This window comes from Rattus norvegicus, chromosome 2 (assembly GCF_036323735.1).
Source record: "Rattus norvegicus strain BN/NHsdMcwi chromosome 2, GRCr8, whole genome shotgun sequence".
Taxonomy (NCBI): Eukaryota; Metazoa; Chordata; class Mammalia; order Rodentia; family Muridae; genus Rattus; species Rattus norvegicus.
Window position 1 is genome coordinate 191,737,626 of NC_086020.1, and position 19,652 is coordinate 191,757,277.

The 19,652-nt window shown below is 44.6% G+C and overlaps 1 long non-coding RNA gene across 6 annotated transcripts; it reads left to right on the top strand.

Annotated features, from left to right (window-relative positions):
• Window positions 1-16,393, top strand: LOC103691652 (uncharacterized). Of its 6 annotated transcripts, none has more exons than XR_001836836.3 (8): window positions 1-267; window positions 1,248-1,489; window positions 1,595-1,695; window positions 5,139-5,809; window positions 7,105-7,285; window positions 8,530-8,620; window positions 10,511-11,540; window positions 13,713-16,393. It is a non-coding gene; the product is annotated as an uncharacterized LOC103691652 (long non-coding RNA). The 6 variants fall into 6 exon arrangements; XR_010064366.1 differs by having other exon boundaries at window positions 5,139-5,343; window positions 5,713-5,809; window positions 10,511-16,393; XR_010064364.1 differs by having other exon boundaries at window positions 10,511-16,393.
• The last annotated feature ends 3,259 nt before the right edge of the window (window positions 16,394-19,652 follow it).

A 19,652-nucleotide genomic window follows, 5' to 3' on the forward strand; every position in this document is an offset into this window, starting at 1 on the left:
CGCCCGGGCCCAGTACCCGAGTGCCCCGGTCTCTAGAGGGCTACGGAGCGCGTCTGCCTCCAGGACCGGGTATTTGACTGAGCAGCCTGCGAAGTAGAGCGCGGAAGGTCCGCAGTGGGTGCGGCGCGGCGCAGTCGGGGCTAGCCCACTTGCTCAGCGTAGCTTTTCTAGAGCGTCGGGGGTCTCGAGGGGCCGGGGTTGGACAGCAGCTGCGCGACTCCGAGGGACTCTTCTCTGCAGATCCAGGCCCGCACCTATCTGCAGATGGTACCTTCCCTTTGATTCCTCTGTTCTGGGATCCTCTTACAACTTCTCATTCCACCACTAGAGAAATGCTTCAGACATATACACACACACACACTCGCGCGCGTGCGCGCGTCACTTACACTTCCCTTTCCTTATGACCCCAAGTGACTATTAAAAAAAAAAAAGCCAGTAAGAAGTTCATTCACAGCACTGTATGAATGAAATCTACTTGCAAGAGGAGGGGGGAGGGGTGTTAACCTGCTTTTCAGAGAGATTCCCCTTTTTATGGTAGAGAAATCTGAAACCCAAAAGAACACCTATCTTTAGTAAAAGAGGTGGCTCAAAACGCTCTGCAGCTCCGCACCTCCCAACAGCAGCGCCCCACATCATGCACAGCATCCGTGGTTACCCTGAGGGACTAATCAGTCTCACGCCCAGCCAGTCGCCCGCTCTTGGCCTGGCAAAGTTGAGAGCAGGGCTTCCGTTTCAGTGGCTTAGCAGGTGCTATGATGGCTGAAACTTATCATTAAAAATAACAAAGTATCATCATCATCGTCATCATCAATGTCAGGAAAGCAAGCACTCTGGGAAAGCGCAGGATTCGGTGGAGAAACTCGATTTCCATCTCTGGAAACTCCTGGGAGAAGCAAGGAAAACATTAACTTCTTAGATCTAGACCTATCAACTTCAAGCGCCAATGCTTTTTGTAGGATGTGGGGCTTGCAAAGAAAAGGGGGGAGGGGGGCTGGAGAGATAGCTCAGTGGTTAAGAGCATTGTCTGCTCTTCCAGAGGTCCTGAGTTCAAATCCCAGAAACCACATGGTGGCTCACAGCCATCTGTAATGAGATCTGATGCCTGCCCTCTTCTGGTGTGGTGGTGGTGAAGAGAGCAACATACATAAAATAAATGAATAAATGAATGAATAAATCTTTAAAAAAAAAAGAAAAGGGGGGAGGGAGGGAGGAAAAACACCCAAAACAACTAATCACTGTGTTATCAGTTCTTCCATAGAGCAATTCTCTGCACTTCTTAGAAACAACTGTTGCTTATACAACTGTTGCTTATAGCAGAAGACAGCCTTTATCTCTTCCAGTGATCCACAGACTTGATGAAATCAGTTCGGGCCTCAGAGAGAAGATGAATTGTAAGCAAAATTCAAAAATCACGATTCTGGGGAAAAAGACCCCCAAATCCAGAGCCCTGTAGTACCAGCCCTGCTAGTTCAACTGAAGGCTGCAGCATGTGAGTTAGACTTAAGAAAGTTCATTACTGTGCCCGGCAGATCGCTGCTACTGTGCGGGAGGCTTTGCTTACTGAAGACCTTACTTTAAGATTAATTACCCATAGGCCCTGATCTAAACGGGAAAACACAACAAGGAAAATATCAGAAGCACAAGCCAGAGCTGTTGTCCTCCTTACTCATCCACTCATCCATCAAGATAAGTCAGGTAGGTCAAGATGCTGTCTTCTCTCCTCAGCTGCTTCCTTGCAGCTGTGGGGTACTGCCAGCCTCTCAGGGGACCCTGGGCTTCTGGTTGTGTTCAAGGGTGGAAAGAGCAAAATAAGTATGGATGTCTAATTAAACCCTGTATTTTGCTCTTGACTTTATTCAATAGTTTTTAACTTGTCCTGGAGTTCTTACATGGCTTCAAATGAAGCAGTGAAACTGCACAGTGTGTGTGTGTGTGTGTGTGTGTGTGTGTGTGTGGTCTTTGAATTTGGAAACTTAAACCAACTTAAACTTGAACTTCATACTTCCGTGTCTAAACATAGAACCAACTTCTCATGGACAAGTAATGGAAAGACTCCCTGTCTTGTTGAAATGCAGAGCTGTGGATGTGGGTAGAGAACCAAGTAAAGGTGGTGGTGGTGTATGCCTTTGATCCTAGCACTCAGAAGATAGAAGCAGGCAGATCTCTGTGAGTTCGAGGCCAGCCTGGTCTACAGAGCAAGTTCCAGGACAGCCAGGGCTACAGGGTGAAATCCTGTCTCAAAAAACCAACAACAAAACCAAAAGGGAAACAAAACAACACAAAACACCAGAATCAAGTAAAATCAAGGCATGGTTAAGATGGGGGTTTGGCGGTCTCAGGTGTAAAAGTTCACCTTTTTTGGAAAGGGATTTCCCTCGATATTCTCAGGAGAGATTTCTGAATCAAATCTTAGACATCAAAGATGAACAGGCTCTTCCTTTTATGATGACAAAACTGAGATTCAGGGAGTGATGAACACTAGGCCTCCCTGCTTCTTAATCTAGCAACTCCTTAACGCTGCTAGCTTGGAGCATAGTTAAATGGATGGGCTTGGTCTCCGCATTTGCAGACCTCAGGGCTGCCAGGTGTGGATGGATGCCTCCAGGAGGAGGCTCTGATCCCGGCTAGGAGCATTGACCCAATCACCGTGAAGAGAGTCAGCAGATGTATGAAAAATATGATGCAAGTCAGGGTTCTGAGCCAAGAACATTAGCACTTAGAGTGAGCACTTGCAGAGTTGAATAAACAATTGCAATTAAGGACTTTAGGAGATGGCTGGGCGCCCACACTAATTAGCATTTTCTATAGGAAGCAAATACTTGGGCCATCAGTGAGCTAGGAATTTAGGATGATGAGATTTTCCTTGGCCTTGCTTGCCCTAGAGTTAGCATGAAAACATTTATTTATAAGTATCCCTCTTTATGTTTTCCCATTCCCAGGCTCCCAGAAGGAGCCCCTCTCCTTCCTTCAAACCCTATTTATCACCTGAAAAGTTCTTCCTAACTCATTTCTACCCCTCCAAGGAAAATCCACCTTTTTTTTTTTCCTGTTTGGCAGCAGAAAAATTGTTGCCTGCTTGATTTTTAATTTTAAAAAAATCACACCTACTTTTTTTTCTTTAGGTGAAGGGCACACCACAGCATACACAATGACAGCTTGCAGAAGTTGGCTCTCTTTCCACTTTGTGAGTCCCAAGGATTGAACTTAGGTTGTCGTTTGGCAGCAAGCACCTTTACCCACTGAGCCATTTCACCACCCCATTACTGCCTACTTTAAAAGCACAGTCCATGCACATAGCTCGCCATCCCAATTGGCAGAGAAATAACTCCAGCTCCTGTAAGCTTTCCTCCCAAATTCCATTTCCTGCTGAGCTCTTAATTCCTTTTGAAAGCTTTTTGGTATATCCTTCCATACTAATGGCTACAGAAGACCTCAGGTTGTACCTCTGGGAATGTCAAAGGCTCAGCATACAATGGTGACTGTCATGGATTATCGCCATCCATAACAGTCTACGTTGTAGGTCCTTTACTTACCATCCTTTTAAGGAAACTGTCACCTAAATAATTTACTCTCATTAAGAGCAGCATTTAAAAATAAAGCAGCAGTAAAGGTCTTTTAGCTATTTCTTCTGTGTTCTACTTTGGGTCCTGAATTTACAAATCAGGATTCTGTTTTCTAGTGTAGAAAGACAGAAACATTATAGGAGTATGTTTTCACTTTAATCCCAGGTGTGGGATACGCTTCAGATGGTCTAGAACAGCTGACTATGATTTGCCTTTTGCAGGGATGTGATTTTGCCAATGGCAGATAGTCTCTGTGATTGTGTGATGTTTGACATTTTGCGAACTTCTCAGAGGGTGTATAAATGCCAGGGCCCCAGAGGTGGTGGTTGGTGGTTGATGGTTGCTGTTGGTTGAGGTTTGTTAAATATTCATGTGCAAAGAAGAGGAAGAAGAGGAGGACGAGGAGGAGGGAGGAGAAGGAGAATGAGGAGGAGGAAGAGGAGGAAGATACTAGGTATCTTGAAGGCTGTAAAGATCAAACTTGCTCCCAAGGAACTAGATGCCCCCAATGATCAGGGAGTACTCTAACAATAATGTTACTTCCTTTTCTTTGTATCATTTTTCCTCTCCTTTTTAGTGTTAGGGCATTGGAAGATGGAAAAAGGGTGGAGAAGGGTGGAAAAGAAAAAGAACCCACAAAGTAGCAAAAAGATAGCTACATTCTAGCACTCACTACCCAAGACTTCTACTCCCTTCATCTCAACCCCAAACACTGTGAAACAGTATAGCATCCTTGCAGTGAAAAACACATTGTTTACACAGATCAACACTGGTTGGGGAACAGCAAAGAAAAATCAAATGGCAAAAGGAAGGGATCTGGGACTTGGAAATACTCTGTTCCTAGAGTTTCATCTTCAGCCATCCAGATGTGCAGCATCTGAGCATGGGCATGCCCTGAGTCTAGAATAGGCAACATGGGTGACTGACTTCAGGAGGGTAAAGTCATGAGGAAGGAAGCAAATGCCATCTCTGGCCAAGATGGGTTCACTATTCCTGGCCTGAAAATGTTCTATACAAAAACAACCAAAGGTGTTGTATGGAGGTTGGTCCTACTGAAAGAAACACTCTTCTAGAGATGCCAAGATGCCAGAGCTAGGAGTCAGAGAATATACAAAATTTCTTTTAGGAAAGAGCTACCTTAAGAGGAGAGAATACAAGGCCATCTTGGTGTAGTTTGATTCATTTATAAAAGTCTGGAAGCTTTTGTAATGGTCATAGAAGCAACAGAAAAGTAGGTCAGGTGCAAAAATAGTAACCAGCTCAATTCCTAACAGCTTATGTTTAGCCAGGAGGCTGCCATTTTAGTGATGGATGACCCCCATGTGTGAACTCTTACAAGGAAGTCCCTAGGAAGTGTTCCCTCTTTTACTTCCTCTCTCATAAAGACCCTTCCCCAACCCATAACTCTGGCACTCCTGTATTAGTTAACGGCAATAAGAACCATTTAATAAAAAACAACACCCCCTCAAAGCACAAACAAACAAACAACCCCCTCCCAAGCACCCCCAGAATAACTATTACAGGATCTCCAGGCTTATTACAGAGCCTGACACAATGTCTGGTGTTAATGTGTAGAGATCAAAAGGAATTCCCTCTCCATCCTCCAAGAAAGACACTTGAGGAGACAATTAGTAACATGGTGAGAGGAGCTGGATCTCAAGTCCCCAAAGCACAAAGTAAGAAGCAGCCAGCTCTGCCAAGAGACAGGAAAAAACCCTGACTGGACCTTCAGAGACAGATCAGGAGGATCAAGGAAACTCCAATCGAGCACATCACATGGGTAAAGTCTTCAGACTCTATGCCTGGTCTGCAGGACAGTGGGCTAGCAATTCATAACGGTTGGAGCCTGGGTCAGGAGGGAGAGGAGCCCGTGTGGCTTGGGGAGGTGGCTGTCAAACAACCTGCTGAGGGACTTGAGCTTCATTCTGGAAGACACAGGAAGATGTGGCAGGGTTTTGAGAAGGGGTGTGGCTTTGCAAAGACTTCTTTGGCAGGAAGGAAAGTGTGCTAGGTTTCCACAGCAGCCAGCTTATCAACGTTCCTCCAGCCCTGCTGAATTCAGAATCTCAGGACATCTGTTCCTCCCGCCACCTTCCTGATGGCCTACTCGTTTTATTTTGAAGCACATACAGTATCTCTTCGTTTCCAGCATCGTCCCCATTATCCACTACTTCCTCCCAACCGCGCTTTCTAAACTGCTGAGGATGGAAGAGAAAGCAGACTGGACTTGCAGTATACATTTCACAGTACGTTAACATACAGCCCCAACCCCGAAGATGGCCCAATTTTCTGGGAAGGCAGGGCATCCCTCTCCCCTTCTGGTTTCCTGATACAGGCTGTTAAATGAAACTCCCGAATAGACCAGAGGCTTTCTGTTGTTGTTATTGGCATTGTCAGAAACCAGTGCTTAATGCAATTGCGTTGACTAAAGAAAAATTAAGCCACCTGGCAACCGATCTCACAATAAAGATTGGCATTATAGGGGATAGGAAAAGGAAGAAGAGTCCAAATTAATTAATAATTTAGCTTCAGTCGCCCAAAGCGTTCAGGTTATATTTGCTCTTTGTGGCAAAGAATCTTAGCGTTCTGCTTTCTTAAAAGGTTCCTGCCAACTTGACATTTGCTATTTGATTGCAGACATCACAGTAGAGGTAGAGGTGGTGGAGACAGTGATGGTGGGTGATGACAATGATGGTGGACTAGATGCTGATGGGAGAGATGAATAGAGATAACGGTGGTGGTGGTGATGGTGGTGGTGGTGGTGGAGATGATGGTGGTGGAGATGGTGGTGGTGGTGGTGGTGGTGGTGGTGATGGTGGTGGTGGAGATGGTGGTGGTGGAGATGGTGGTGGAGGTCATGGTGGTGGTGGTGGTGGTGGTGGTGGTGATGGTGGTGGTGGTGGTGGAGATGGTGGAGATGGTGGTGGTGGTGGTGGAGATGGTGGTGGTGGTGATGGTGGTGGTGGAGATGGTGGTGGTGGTGGTGGAGATGGTGGTGGTAGTGATGGTGGTGGTGGTGGTAGTGGTGGAGATGGTGGTGATGGTGGTGGTGGTGGTGGAGATGGTGGTGGTGGTGGTGGTGGTGGTGGTGGAGATGGTGGTGGTGGAGATGGTGGTGGTGGTGGTGGAGATGGTGGTGGTGGTGATGGTGGTGGTGGTGGTAGTGGTGGAGATGGTGGTGATGGTGGTGGTGGTGGTGGAGATGGTGGTGGTGGTAGTGGTGGAGATGGTGGTGATGGTGGTGGTGGTGGTGGTAGTGATGCAGATGATTGTGAAAATGATGGGGTGCTGATGGAGGTGACAGAGATGCAGATGGTGGTGGTACAGATGCTGCTGATGGTGGCGATGCTCACAGTGGTAGTAACAAATCAAAACAGTAACAATTCCGAAAGTGTAAAGAATTACTTGGTTCTAAACACCTATTTCGTCTCAGTGATGTAAGGGCCCAAGAAGGAGGAAGGTCCACTGACATTGATGTAAAAGAGGAGGGCGGGTGAGCAGAGCCTACTTGTGTTCTCACTCTCTCACTCCCTGTCTCCAGCTCTCATCCAACAAGCAACTTAGCCGCTGACACACTGCCAGCTGGTCCCATCAAGTCAGGTGGCATGGGTCACCCAACAAGCTGCCTGTTGGAATAGCTGGCTGTTACATAGCCTGTTAAGAACCAGGCGAACAAGACCACCAAAATGTGGCAGCTGCTGTCCAGACAAGACACCTTCAGGGTAAGAAGCCTGGAAGCCCAGGGTCCTCACTGTAGGGGCTGATGCCGAACAGCCTTAGGGAGAAAAATACTGTCGAATTGTCTCCAAATGCAATTTAAAACCTATTTTCCTTTTCTCCCCCCCCCCCCCCCGCCCCAGAAGTAGATGCCATCTGCTAATAAAATTGCTAATTAGCTGAGGAAAGCTATTCCATCCTCCTAAGAATGAACCCAAGAGGGAGCTGTGTTACGGGCAGGTTACTTATGTTCCAGGAAGCAGCGGCCACACCATGCCAGGCAGGCATCTTGCTTGGGGCTGGAGCTGCAGGGAGCCAGCACAGGCCAGAGACACACTTCCCTCCCATAGCTCTAATCTCATAAACCAGAAGTGCTCAAACTCAATATATTCTCTTCGCCCTCTCATTTTTCATAATGGAAAAAAAAAAAAAAGCCGCTGTGAAAGTTTTGAATTAAGAAGCAGTTGCCATCTGGGTAATTGCATTCTGCTTGAAGCAGGCCGCCTGGTTCACATCAGCGGCTCTTGGCAGGTATGGATGTAGCAGCACAACCCCTGCCTTGACTTCTAAACACAGGCTTGCTCACGTTCCACGGCCACTGGAGAGACCTTAATTTCTAAGCAGTGACAGCCGCCTTATATCATGTTACCTCGATGCACGGGGAGGTTTCCCTGACTGCAGACAGTTGAGAATTACAGCACGAATGGTTGGCTTTGTCGGTTCCTGGTCACACGCTCTCTTTATAAACCCAACGCTAAAACGCCAGTTCCCTTTGGCTTCCTGTTTGGACATCCATGTCAAAGTCACACAAGTGGCTTAAATCACCTCGCTCTCCTTGAAGAGTCAGGGAGTTGAGTGTTTGCAATTTTCGAATAGTGGAGGAGGAGTGGGCAGCCCTGGAGGAATGTCAGCCTCCTCCTCCCCGCTGCTTCCTATGGAGCTGCCCACCCCTCTTCACCAACGGGAGATGTATTTCAGGAGGATGCACAGCATGAGGGGGCTGCAGCCCAGGCTCCCCCTCCCACTTCAGAACCATACACTCAGAGAGCACAGGAATCATAGCGCTAACTGTGTGGCTTCCCAGCCAGGGCTGTCTTAGCCAAGACTGTCTTGTATTAACATGGAGTGACCTTGCTGATGTCAAGAGGAAGGGTTGGCGCAGACGAGAAAAGCAAGGAGCTGGGAACTTGGATGGCCATGAGCAAGTCTTGTGTCTCAGCCTGTTTCTTCTGTTCCCCGGGGTCTGTAGCAGAGCTGGGTGCAGCCCGGTGACTCGTGCAGACAACATCTGGGTTTTAGTTGGAAGACGGCCTCTGCATTGGATGAAGCTCTTCCCACAGGTATGGAGTTTTACAAAGGACTTTATGGAATAAGAATCTTACAGCAGGAATAACGGTCCCAACCTCCTCCTACCGGATGGGATAAGGCTGAGGGCACAAAGGTTTCTCTGCTGCCTTAAGAGCTGATGCTTAATTGGAATGATTTCCAGGCCTTGCCCTTTCCAGCAGCTTCCTCCTCTGTAGGGCAACTAGAAAACAATCAGCTTTGGGGACAGAAATGTTTTGCTTCTAAACAAGACAAAAAGGGGAAAAGAGGGTTATCTAAAACATGCAAATAAAAAAAAACCCAAATCCTTTAAAATGGAATTTTCCATGATGGCCTGGGTATTCATACAGTACATCTTCAAAGCCTCATTTCTCTAGAGAGATGTATCTACGGGGGGGGGGGGGGTGTTGCAGGGTGAGGTCAAGGCCAGCATGGGCTAAATAGCTAATCTCAGAAATAGAAAACAAAGAGGAAAGGAGACAAAAAGGTGAGCCAGGTGTGGGGCTCATACCTTTAATCCCAGCACAGGAGGCAGGAAGATCTCGGAGTTCGAGGCCAGCCTGGTCTACATAGAGAGTTCCAGGGTGGCCAGGACTACAAAGAGAGACTCTGTGTCTAGAAGAAAAAAAAAAAAAAGAAATGTCTGTCTTTCTTTCTTTCTTTCTTTCTTTCTTTCTTTCTTTCTTTCTTTCTTTCTGTCTGTCTGTCTGTCTGTCTGTCTGTCTGTCTGTCTTTCTTTCTTTCTTCCTCCTTCCTTCCTTCCTTCCTTCCTTCCTTTCTTTCTTTCTTTCTTCCTTCCTTCCTTCCTTCCTTCCTTTCTCGCCTATGGAGTTATATCTAAATGTATACATAAATGCACACTATAATTTTCAACTGTAGAGCATTCAAAAAAGCATCTTTCTCATTTCAACTTGATGTAAGAGTAAAGCTAAGTTAAAAACAAAACAAAACAAAACAAAACCAAAAAAAAAAAAAAAAAAAAAAAAACCTCTGCAGGGTTTCTAGGTTCAGGGACCAAAACCATTAGGACCAGAGTAGTGCATGACTTTAATCCTAGAACTCTGTAAGCAAAAGCAGGGGGATCTCTGTGAGCTTGAGGCTAGCCTGGTCTACACACTCAGGAAGAGTCCTTTATGCTTCTTTCCTTGGGAGATACTTCTCCCCACAAGCATAAAACCCTGGGCCCACCTCACACCTTCAGGGAGGTACGCCATGCTGCTGGGTGCCTTTGTTCCCTTCCATTTCAGAGCCTCTTCTCTCAAAGAAGGGGCAAACAGGAGCCTTTCAAGGAAGATATGATGGGCAGTGGCTGAGGTGAGAGGTGATGGGGGATATGCTTGGTACACACATTCTGGAGCCTGGGGCAGAGAAGTAGGAGTTACCGAGGAGCCTGGTCTTGTCAGCACCAACTCCCAGCCAGCAGCTCTCTGATGCTCTGGAAGCCTTGGCGCTCCCTTTTTAATCTAATAAAGGGTCACTTGTTTAAATTTAGAAAGTTGTCTTATCCGTAGTATCTTGTCCTCGAGCATTGAAGTCCTCAAATTTCCTTCGCAGAATGAGTTTTATCCCATCTAAAACAGTGGTTCTCAACCTTCCTAACACAGTTCCTCATGTGGTGGTGAACCCCAACCATAAAATTATTCATTGCCGCTTCATAACTGTAATTTTTCTACTGTTATGAATTGTAATGTAAATATCTGATATGCAGTATGTCTGTTATGGGATCCCCCAAAGGGGTCACGACCCCCAGGTTGAGAACTGTTGATCTAGTCACTCACATTTTTAAGCCTGGGAGAGACTGCTGTCTCTTTATGCTCTTTCTCTTGCCAAGTGGGCAGTATCAACTCACCGTGTTCCTGCTGCTGTGGTTTCCATTAGCCTTGCCTCTCTCTCCTTTTATGCAGAATGGCCTCTTCTCTGGTCTGGAATCTGCTAGGACTCCATCTTCCCACACTGGGTCCATGCATGGTGTCCAGAAGATCAAATCCTATATGTTGGAGTGTATGCGTTCTGGATAAGTTACGGAAAAGGCACAAGGAGGCAGAGGGACCCGAGGTCCCAGGACCTCAGACACAAGAACTGATTTCTTAGCAGTGTAGCTGGTCTGTTTCAACATAGGTATCAGTTTTGGTGTTCTGTTTTCTCACAGCACCCCCACCAGTAATGAAAGACTGGGCTATTGTAGGGAACTCACACTGTGATTGTGGAAGAGGGCTATCCCACAGCCTCTGTGAACATCAAGAAGACAAGGTTCTCTCAGGAACTTCTTTTGAGGGTCAGTGAGACATTGGGGAAATATAAAATACCGGACAATGCTTCCTTCTCACCACAATACATTTCTGGAAGCCACATGGAAAATCCTAAAATTGATCTTCCCCGTGGGATCTGTGTTATAATTGGACACTGCATTCTTGACCAGAGACTTGGCATCAGATAAATCACAGATACTAAATATGTCACAGAGACAAGGACTCACAGTTTAAGGCAGTTGAGTTCTTAAACTCAGCTGAGCATCAGAATTGTCAAAGGAGATTGAATAAGAAATACTGATGCCTAGGTCCCATCTGGAACCAGATGAAGCCAGATTTCCATGGGTGGGTCCAGGTAACCATTTAAAAAAATAATTTAGAGCTTTGTATTTTGACTTATCAAGAACCAAGAACAAATATAGGGAAAAAGTGTCATCGGCACTTAAAATATTAGAAGGAGCCACACGGGAAAACATGACAAGGGAGGAGGAAACTGCTGTCGTCACATTTACTGTTAAAAACTGCAGCAAATAAGAACAGTTTGGATGAGAGAAGAAAAGGACAAGTCAATTTTGATTCTCTAAGGAGAAAGTCAGACCACCCCACCCCATTTGAACAGTGAACCATTGCTTTCTGTATCCACGGTCCAAGGCTGACCTTGTCAGGGTACCAATTCCTAAAGCTGGTGAGTGGCTATTGTATGTTCTCGTAAGTCTTCGTACCTAGGCCTTGTCAAGGAGTCTGGAAAAGAACAGGGACAGACCCTGTCCTTGAGGAGTCTCAAGAAGAGAGGAGCATGGCATTACCGAGTTAGGCACCTAGTCGTCTGGAAGCGTGGGAATCCTGCATTGCCACAGCAATTGTATCTGAAATCGTCCTAGCCAGACAAACCAAGGCGACCATCTCAGGGCTCTTCCCTTCCCCTGACTAAAGCCTAGAGGGTGTCACAAGCGAGCCCAGTCTCTGCCTTCCTGGAGGTACAGTCAGGGCAAAGAGGAAGTCCTTCCAGAGGTTGAGTGTCCACCCAGGCTGTCTCTGCCAGGGCATGGAGTGTGGGCTGGGAGATCGTCACAGATCTGCACAGTCAGGGCAGGAGCACGGTTTCTCTTTCAGATTCCAGCTCTTGGAATGAACTCTGTGATTACAGGCAGAGCGTTTTCACAATGCCCCAACGCCTCAGTAATTTCCCTTTAAAACAGAAGGGCAAAATCGATCCCCCACCTACTCAAAAGATATGTGAAATATGATTTTTTCCCATAAAACTATCTCAGCATCCTTATTAACATTTTTGAACTTTAAGGGTCATATGTATTGACCAGAATTCAGAAATGCTGGAGGAACTGTTAAAAAAGAGAAGAAATAAAATTCACCTGTAATTATACCCAGAAGCCCATAATCATTTTAAATATAATGAAACGCAATGAAAAATGTTCTCTATCTTTAGTTTTCTAGGCTTTTAAAAATAGAAGAGCTTAATAGTGAACATTTCTGAATGTTATCATAAAATATGGCTTAAAACGTACAGACTTGTGGGTCCAGACTACTCATTTTTTTTTTACATCATAGTTTATATGTTTGTTATAAGGGATATAATATGAATTTTTTAAAATGCAGAAGAGGAAATAATGCAAGGCAGTTTTTAAAAAACGTACTTTTATTTACAACAATACCCTTGGAGTTTTTGTTTCCTTGGGAGGGGTTAAGAAAAGATCCCTCCATATAGCCCATGCTGGCCTGGAACTCATTCTGTATACTAGGCTAGCCTTGGACTTGTGGGAAATCTGTTTCTTTGTGGTTGTTGTGTTGTTTTCTTTTTTTATGCAGACAAAAGTTGGAAACAAAGTCAGAAACAGAAAATGAGATTTAAAAAAAAACAAAACAAACCCAAGGCAATCTTCTTTTGAAAGGTCAGTTCATTTACTTACAGGGAAGCAGAGATCTTGCAGCAATTGCTGTAACTACATTCCCATTGACTTCCTGGTGGTGATTTTTATCTTTAACACCCCCTACTGGTTTGCCTGATGGTTTTAGGGTTATTGTTTCCCTCCCCCTACCCCTTAAAAGTTCTTTTCAAAAACTTTTATTAGTTGTCTGTCACCTTTCTACTCCCTGGTTTCTTAATTCTCCTTGGAAAAAAAAAAAAAAAAGCTAGAACCTGATCTAATGGCACAAGTCTATAGTCCTAGCACCCCAGAGGCTGAAGCAGGAGGATATTGAGGTCAGCTTGGGCTACATGATAACTTGAAGACCCTGTCAATAATGATTATTATAATGATAATGATAGTTGAGAGGTATCAGTAACAAGAACAAAACACTTGCATGTCTCTTCGTATAAATCCCTTCCCCACAGCCCTCCCTCCACATGCAATAAACAGACCTTTACGGAGCTTCATAATCTGCTGCATGACTCATGCATGCATCCAAGGTCACCATGGGCCTTACATCTCTGCATACTTAGGGGTAGTTATCTAAACACAAATCAGGAACGTGTGGATTCACAGGGTGTTAAAGCAGGGCAGGGACGCCTTATGAATAAAGTTCCAGGAAGATGGGCTGAGGTAGACCTTAACCTAGAGGTTGTTTCTTTCACCCAAGTGTTTGATAGCAGGCTCCAACTGTGACTTTAATTCCTTCATGGAGGTCACTATTTGAGGAGAAGAAGCAGGAAACTGCTGTGTGGTGCTTAATTCTTAGCTGTCAGGCTGGTAGGTTTTAGAATCACCTACAAGACAAACCTCTGGGCGTGGCTGTAAGGAAGTTTCCAGAGAAGCTTCATGGAGCCACAACTCAGTGAGCTGGAGACGATTCGAAAGGAGAAACCAAGCTAAGCACCAGTGTTTGTCTCTCTCTGCTTCAGACTGCAGATGCCCTGTGGATGGCTACCTTCCTCTCTGTGATGGACTGCACCCTTGAGCCAGCCCAAAGAAACACTTCTTTCCCTGAGTCACATTCACCGGGCATTTTTTCACAGCAAAGAGGAAAGTGACTAACACAAGTTGTTACCCCATTTCTGCTAGATCTGGGCTCCTTTCATTAGTCAACATGACATGGATTGAACACCCACTCTGCCCTACTACTGATCTACAATGAAGGTGCCGGAACAAGGAAGTTATGGGAACAAGACAGAGTTGGTTCAAAGAGATGATCGACAACAGCGCAGACATGAATGAGCAGGATAATGCATGATGACAGCCCAGTGAAGACCATAAAGCAGAGGATCCGGGGGCCAAGGAGAATATGTCTGCCCTGTGGTCAGGGAGGTCAACTTTTGGGGAAGTATTTAACATTGTCCCTGAGGCCTGTGCTTTGAATCTTCTTGGCCCATTTCTTAATATCATGGCTCTCATGACTTGATCTTAGTGCCTTTCCTCCGCCATTTCAGCTGTAGGACCCCAGGAAGGCTTCTCAGAGCCTCCCACAGCAAGCCATATGCTATCCTACTACTTATAAACCCACACTCTATAATGGTCCTTCACTCTGGCACCTCATTATAGAAAGTAGGATGAAGTTGGCACCGAGAATGATTCCTATTTGCTTCAGCCACAGTAATCTCTTCATTTTCTAAGACTTCAGTTATGTGTGTTCAATCATCATGGGAAAATATTGAAAAGAAAATTATTAGAAATAAGCAGTTTATTAATTTAAGTGACTTTTATTATAGCATTTTGTTATATGGCTCTACTTTGTTATTAGTTGTTGGTAATCATTTACTATGCTTTATAAATTATTTGTCAATATTAATATTTGTTTATAGGAGAAAAGAGTGCATATAGGATTTGATGCTATCTGGGTTTCAAGCATTCACTGGGGGTCTGGGAATGGATCCTCTGAGATAAAAGGGGCATGTCTCTTTTAATACGCATAAGGTTTACACTGCAGTACTGCTAAGTTCACTTTACTATTTGGGACTCTGCTGAAATTATCTCTTTGCAGAGGAAGAGTATCTCACCACCCACATCAGCTTCCTCCTTCACCCAGAACAGATTCCCAGAAAATAAAAGTTCCTAAGACTGTTCTAGAAAGTTCAGAGACACAGATGAGAACTTTGCTCTTTAATCATGCTTCAGGAATGCAGGTGTTATCTGTACACACTATTATCAATTGTCTTTGAGATCGCTGGCTAGAGTAAGCTTGGTCATGATTTCTAATCATTAGAGATAGGTTGGGAGTTTTCAATTCATTTATTCTCTTTATTGTAGCTAATTGAAGAATACGTTGCCTTTGGATTCAAATAGCCATTACTGGTTCTCTTTGCCAAGCCCTATGCAAGACATATCTCCTTGGGATTTTGTGATGGCTTAGTGCTCTGTGTCAGGGATAGAGAGGTGAGGCTCAGGTGAATTAAGGGCTAGCTCAAAGTCAAATGTAGGGGTAGAAACACGTGCAAGTCTTCTGACCCCAGTACATGGACTTGCAGGCTGGAGCTCTCCTACCTTTCTTTTTACACACAGTATTGACTCACATCTTGAGGAAACTGAGGTTAAATGTAATGCGCAAGCATTCATCTTTGTAAAGATTTGTTTCATTGGGACCACTGGTTACAAGTGAAAGCTACAGTGGATGTGTCCATGACATAGATTAAACACGATTACAGAGGAGGTGGTGTATCCCTCACATCTTGACTTCTCTTACGTTTAATATAACCCTGAAGAGGACACAGAAGTTCAAATAGAGCATATGGCATTCATAAGGTTACATACATGTAATCATACATGATACTTTTATTGTAAATAAAAAACACTATTTATAATGGCAACAAGTGCATTATACAGATAAAACATAGGACTGCAGCTTCATTATTTATTAAAGGAAAGAAAAAAAATCTACACAAGTGATCGGGGAAACATAGTCTTACTCTGGTGGCATTTGTCCCTAGATTGTCCCTAGATTGCTTTACAGATTTCATCACAATTCAAATCAAAATCATAGCAGGAATTTGTGGGATTGTGATAAACTCATTTTGAGTTTTCTATGAAAGTAATAAAGGCTTTTGAGTAATCAACACTGAAAAAGAAAACACAGGAATGGGAGCACTCGACTAGTAAATGAGACATTGTTGAGAAGGTGCAGAACAAACAAATAAACCGATGGAGAATCCCTAAAGCAAGGTCACTTGTGCTGCAGTGCACTGACAGAACTCAACACAGCAGCTGTTCTTCATCGGAGAGGCTGCGACCATGTAAAATCAGGAAATCTTCAAGATCAGGCCTGTTGACCACTGATGCTCCCTTACAGGGGAAAAGGTGGAGAGAACATGGGGAAGCTTATTACACCTTCTCTTGAGACTCCAGCTTTTTCTTCCTGAACCTCCCAGCCAGTTGTATATAATTCTGTTCCACCTGCACATGGTCTCATAGTCTTGGGAGTATACAGTCTGTGGCAGGCTAGTGGAAGGGAGTGACTCCATATTTGCAGTGGTGGGGAAGTCACCCATCATTGACATTGGGAGTGGTTGTGTGGCTACTTTGGGGTCATTAATATACCTATAAATAATTCTTCACCCATGCTCTGTAAGTAAAAATAAAGTTATTAACTCACCAAGTTGGACTTTAGTGGAATGGAGCTTGGGTCTGTCATTGGTCTATTTCCCCAGAGAAAGGGTTGATAAAACGATGAGAAACAGATGGACAAGCACGGCAGATGGACAGTGTGGTGGTTTGAATGAGAGTGACTCTCATAGGCTCATGGATTTGAATGTTTGGTTCCCAGTTGGTGAACTGTTTAGGAAGGATTATGAAATGAAATATGGCTTTGGGAGAGGAGGGGTGATACTAGGAGTAGGCTTTGAAGTTTTAAAAACTCAGTGCAGGCGCAGTCTCACTTTTTCTGCCTCCTGCCTAGGGACAGGATGTAAGCGCTTAACTACTGCTCCAGCACCATGACTGTCTACCTGCCTGCCTGCTTGCCTTCTCTGCCACAATGATCATGGGCAACCCTTTGAAACTATAAGCCAGCCAAGTAAACACCTCCCTTTATAAGTTGCCTTGGTCATGGTGTTTCTCCATAGACATAGAGCAGTAACCAAGAGGCTATTTAGAATATGCTTTGGAGAAAGTCTTATGTGGAGAAAAATGCACAGTTGAAGCCCTGTCTTGACCTATTCACAAACAACTTCAAGATGGATTAATGTTAAAATATGAAAGGAACACCCTAAAGCTAATAGGAGAAAAGATTGGGATATCTGTCTGCCCTTGGAAAGCTGAGACTCTCTTAAGGAAAAGCTCTAGTCACAAGATTTCAAAAAACAAATGGTTGAATTTTAACAACAATCAAAAGCAAAAAGACTTGAGTCCAGTCTAGACAAAGTAGACAGTGACAAACGGTTGGTGACACTCTGAAAGATCGCTGCAAGGCATGAAACCTTTAAAGCATCTGTAGCAGCGCGCACAGAGGATTCGTGGCAATCAGCAATAAGAGAGAAAATGGAAAAAATTTAAAAGAACAGTAAGAGCTGGGGCGAGAATTCGGTGAAGTGCTTTCAGGACCTGAGTTTGATCTGCAGAGCATGTATGAAAACCCTGGCCTTGGTTGTGAGGGATTATAACCCCAGTACAGGGAAGACAGATACCGGTGGTCAGACAGCCTAGCCAAATCTGCAAGTTCTAGCCACTGCAAGGCCTTGTTTGAATAAAAACGAGGTGGCAGCACCTAAATAATGATGCCTGGGATTGACTTCTGGCTTTCACATGTACACACGGACACACACATGCGCACACACACACACACACACACACACACACAGGACAGTAGGCAAGCATAGACAATTTGCATATCCTATAAAGAGATGATGTTCACCAGGACCAGCAATCACAGGGAAATGCCACAGGGTACCACTGAGAGGCCACTTTACCTCATGAGTCTGGTAAAATCTATGCAGCCAGGCAGGAGTGAGTTTTGCAGAGTAGAAGATGAAACAAAGCCTCTGAATACTGCTAAATACTGCTCTTCTAGCTGGAGACCAGCACAGCAGATTTTATAGAAATTACATGTCCATGAACCTATAATTCAGTGATCACCTTCTTGTGGACGTACCCCAGAGGAACTGGTCACTAGCAGAAACGGCACATTCCTCTTTGAGGGAAATTTCTCTGACATCTAGAGCAGTGTCGATGCAGTAGATTTACGGAGTTGTCCACGAGGTGATATTTCGAGGCAAGCATGCATTCTGAAGGATATAGATAAAAACTTCTGGTGTGTGATGGAATGGAGTTCAGCTTGCGGGAATATAAATTAGATTTCCATGTAGCACATGGACGGTTTTCATAAACAATGTTTGAGTAAGAAATCAAACAGGACTTATAGCCCCATTTGATTTACATATTTTAAAACACAGACATACACACATTCCCTTATGAATTCACATTTGCCTAAACAAACACAGCCAAGCTGGTCCGGGAGACTGAAATACACTAGACTTGGAGCTGTAGCAGAGAGCACCCTAGGGACTGAGGATGGAAGGTACCATAATTAGGTTGTTGTCGCCTTGGTACTCTTAGGTACTCTTAGGAATGGAGGACCTCAGTTGAGGCGTTGTCGCCACCACACTGGCTTTGGGGCTTTTTTTTTTTTTTTTTTTGCTAATTGACGTAGAGGTGGCACCATCTCTAGGGAGCTGGGCTTGGGATCTGTTAGCTGAATATGAGCCCAGGATCAAGAGGTAAGTCAGCAGCGGTCCTTCATGGCCCCTGCATCACTTTCTACCTTCAAGTTCCTGTATCTACCTCCTCTTGATGATGAACTATGAGCCGTAAGCCAAACAAACCCTTTCCTCACCATGTTGCTTTTGGTAACGGGTGTTTATCGCAGCAACAGAAAAGCAAACCAAGACAACTGGAAAAGGGGTAGAAATAAAACAGGCGTTAACACCAACGAAGAAACACAGGCTGAGGAACGTCAAAGAAATGGACTGACTCCAAGTTTCAGAAGGCCCCAGGGACTTCAAGGAAGAGATAGCCTATGAATGGACTCTGGGTAAAGAAACCCATGCATGTAAGGCTGGAGAGCTCAGTGGTAAACAGCACTCGTTCTTGCAGAGGATCTGGATTTGGTTCCCAGCACCCATATGATGGTGTGTAATGGTAACCATCTGTAACTCCATTGCTGGGGGGTAAACTGGTGTCTTCTTCAGGTCTTCACAGGTACTGCATACACATGGTGCCCTTACACACATACAGGGAAAATACCCATGCACATAAATAAACCTAAAAAAAAAAATTAAAAGGCATTCACGCATAAAGGTGACAATGGTACCACAGTTGCAAGGTGAATTTCCTACTGACAGTGAAATGGGATTTAAAATGTGATGAAGGGGTTGGGAGTAGATATGAGCAGGGTGGATTGTGTATGTGAGTGGAACTGACAAAGACAAAATACCAGCTATTTTAAAATGATAGGAAGGTGTGTCTTACATTTGATCACATCACCCACATGCTTGCTCTCCTCGTTAATAGAAAATCTTACTAAAAGTGGCTCTTACTCTGAGGCCAAGTTGACGGTAGTGATCACCTGAAACAATTTCCAATGTATTAAAACTGTGCCCCCGGGCTGAGGAATGAGACCGTGAAGCTGTATGGACCTCCAGCATTTGCTTTGATTTTTGAAACACTTAAAAAGAAACAGATTTTCATGTATCATAATTGAGTGCTTGTGTAACCTATGGAAAATTAGCTTCATTTTGATTCAGGAATGACAAAAAATGTAATAGTGAAAAATCTACCCCTTAGGGGCGAGAAGTGACTCATTGGTTAAGAGCTTCTGTGGCTATTCCAGCTAACCCCAGTTAGGCTCCCAGAACCCA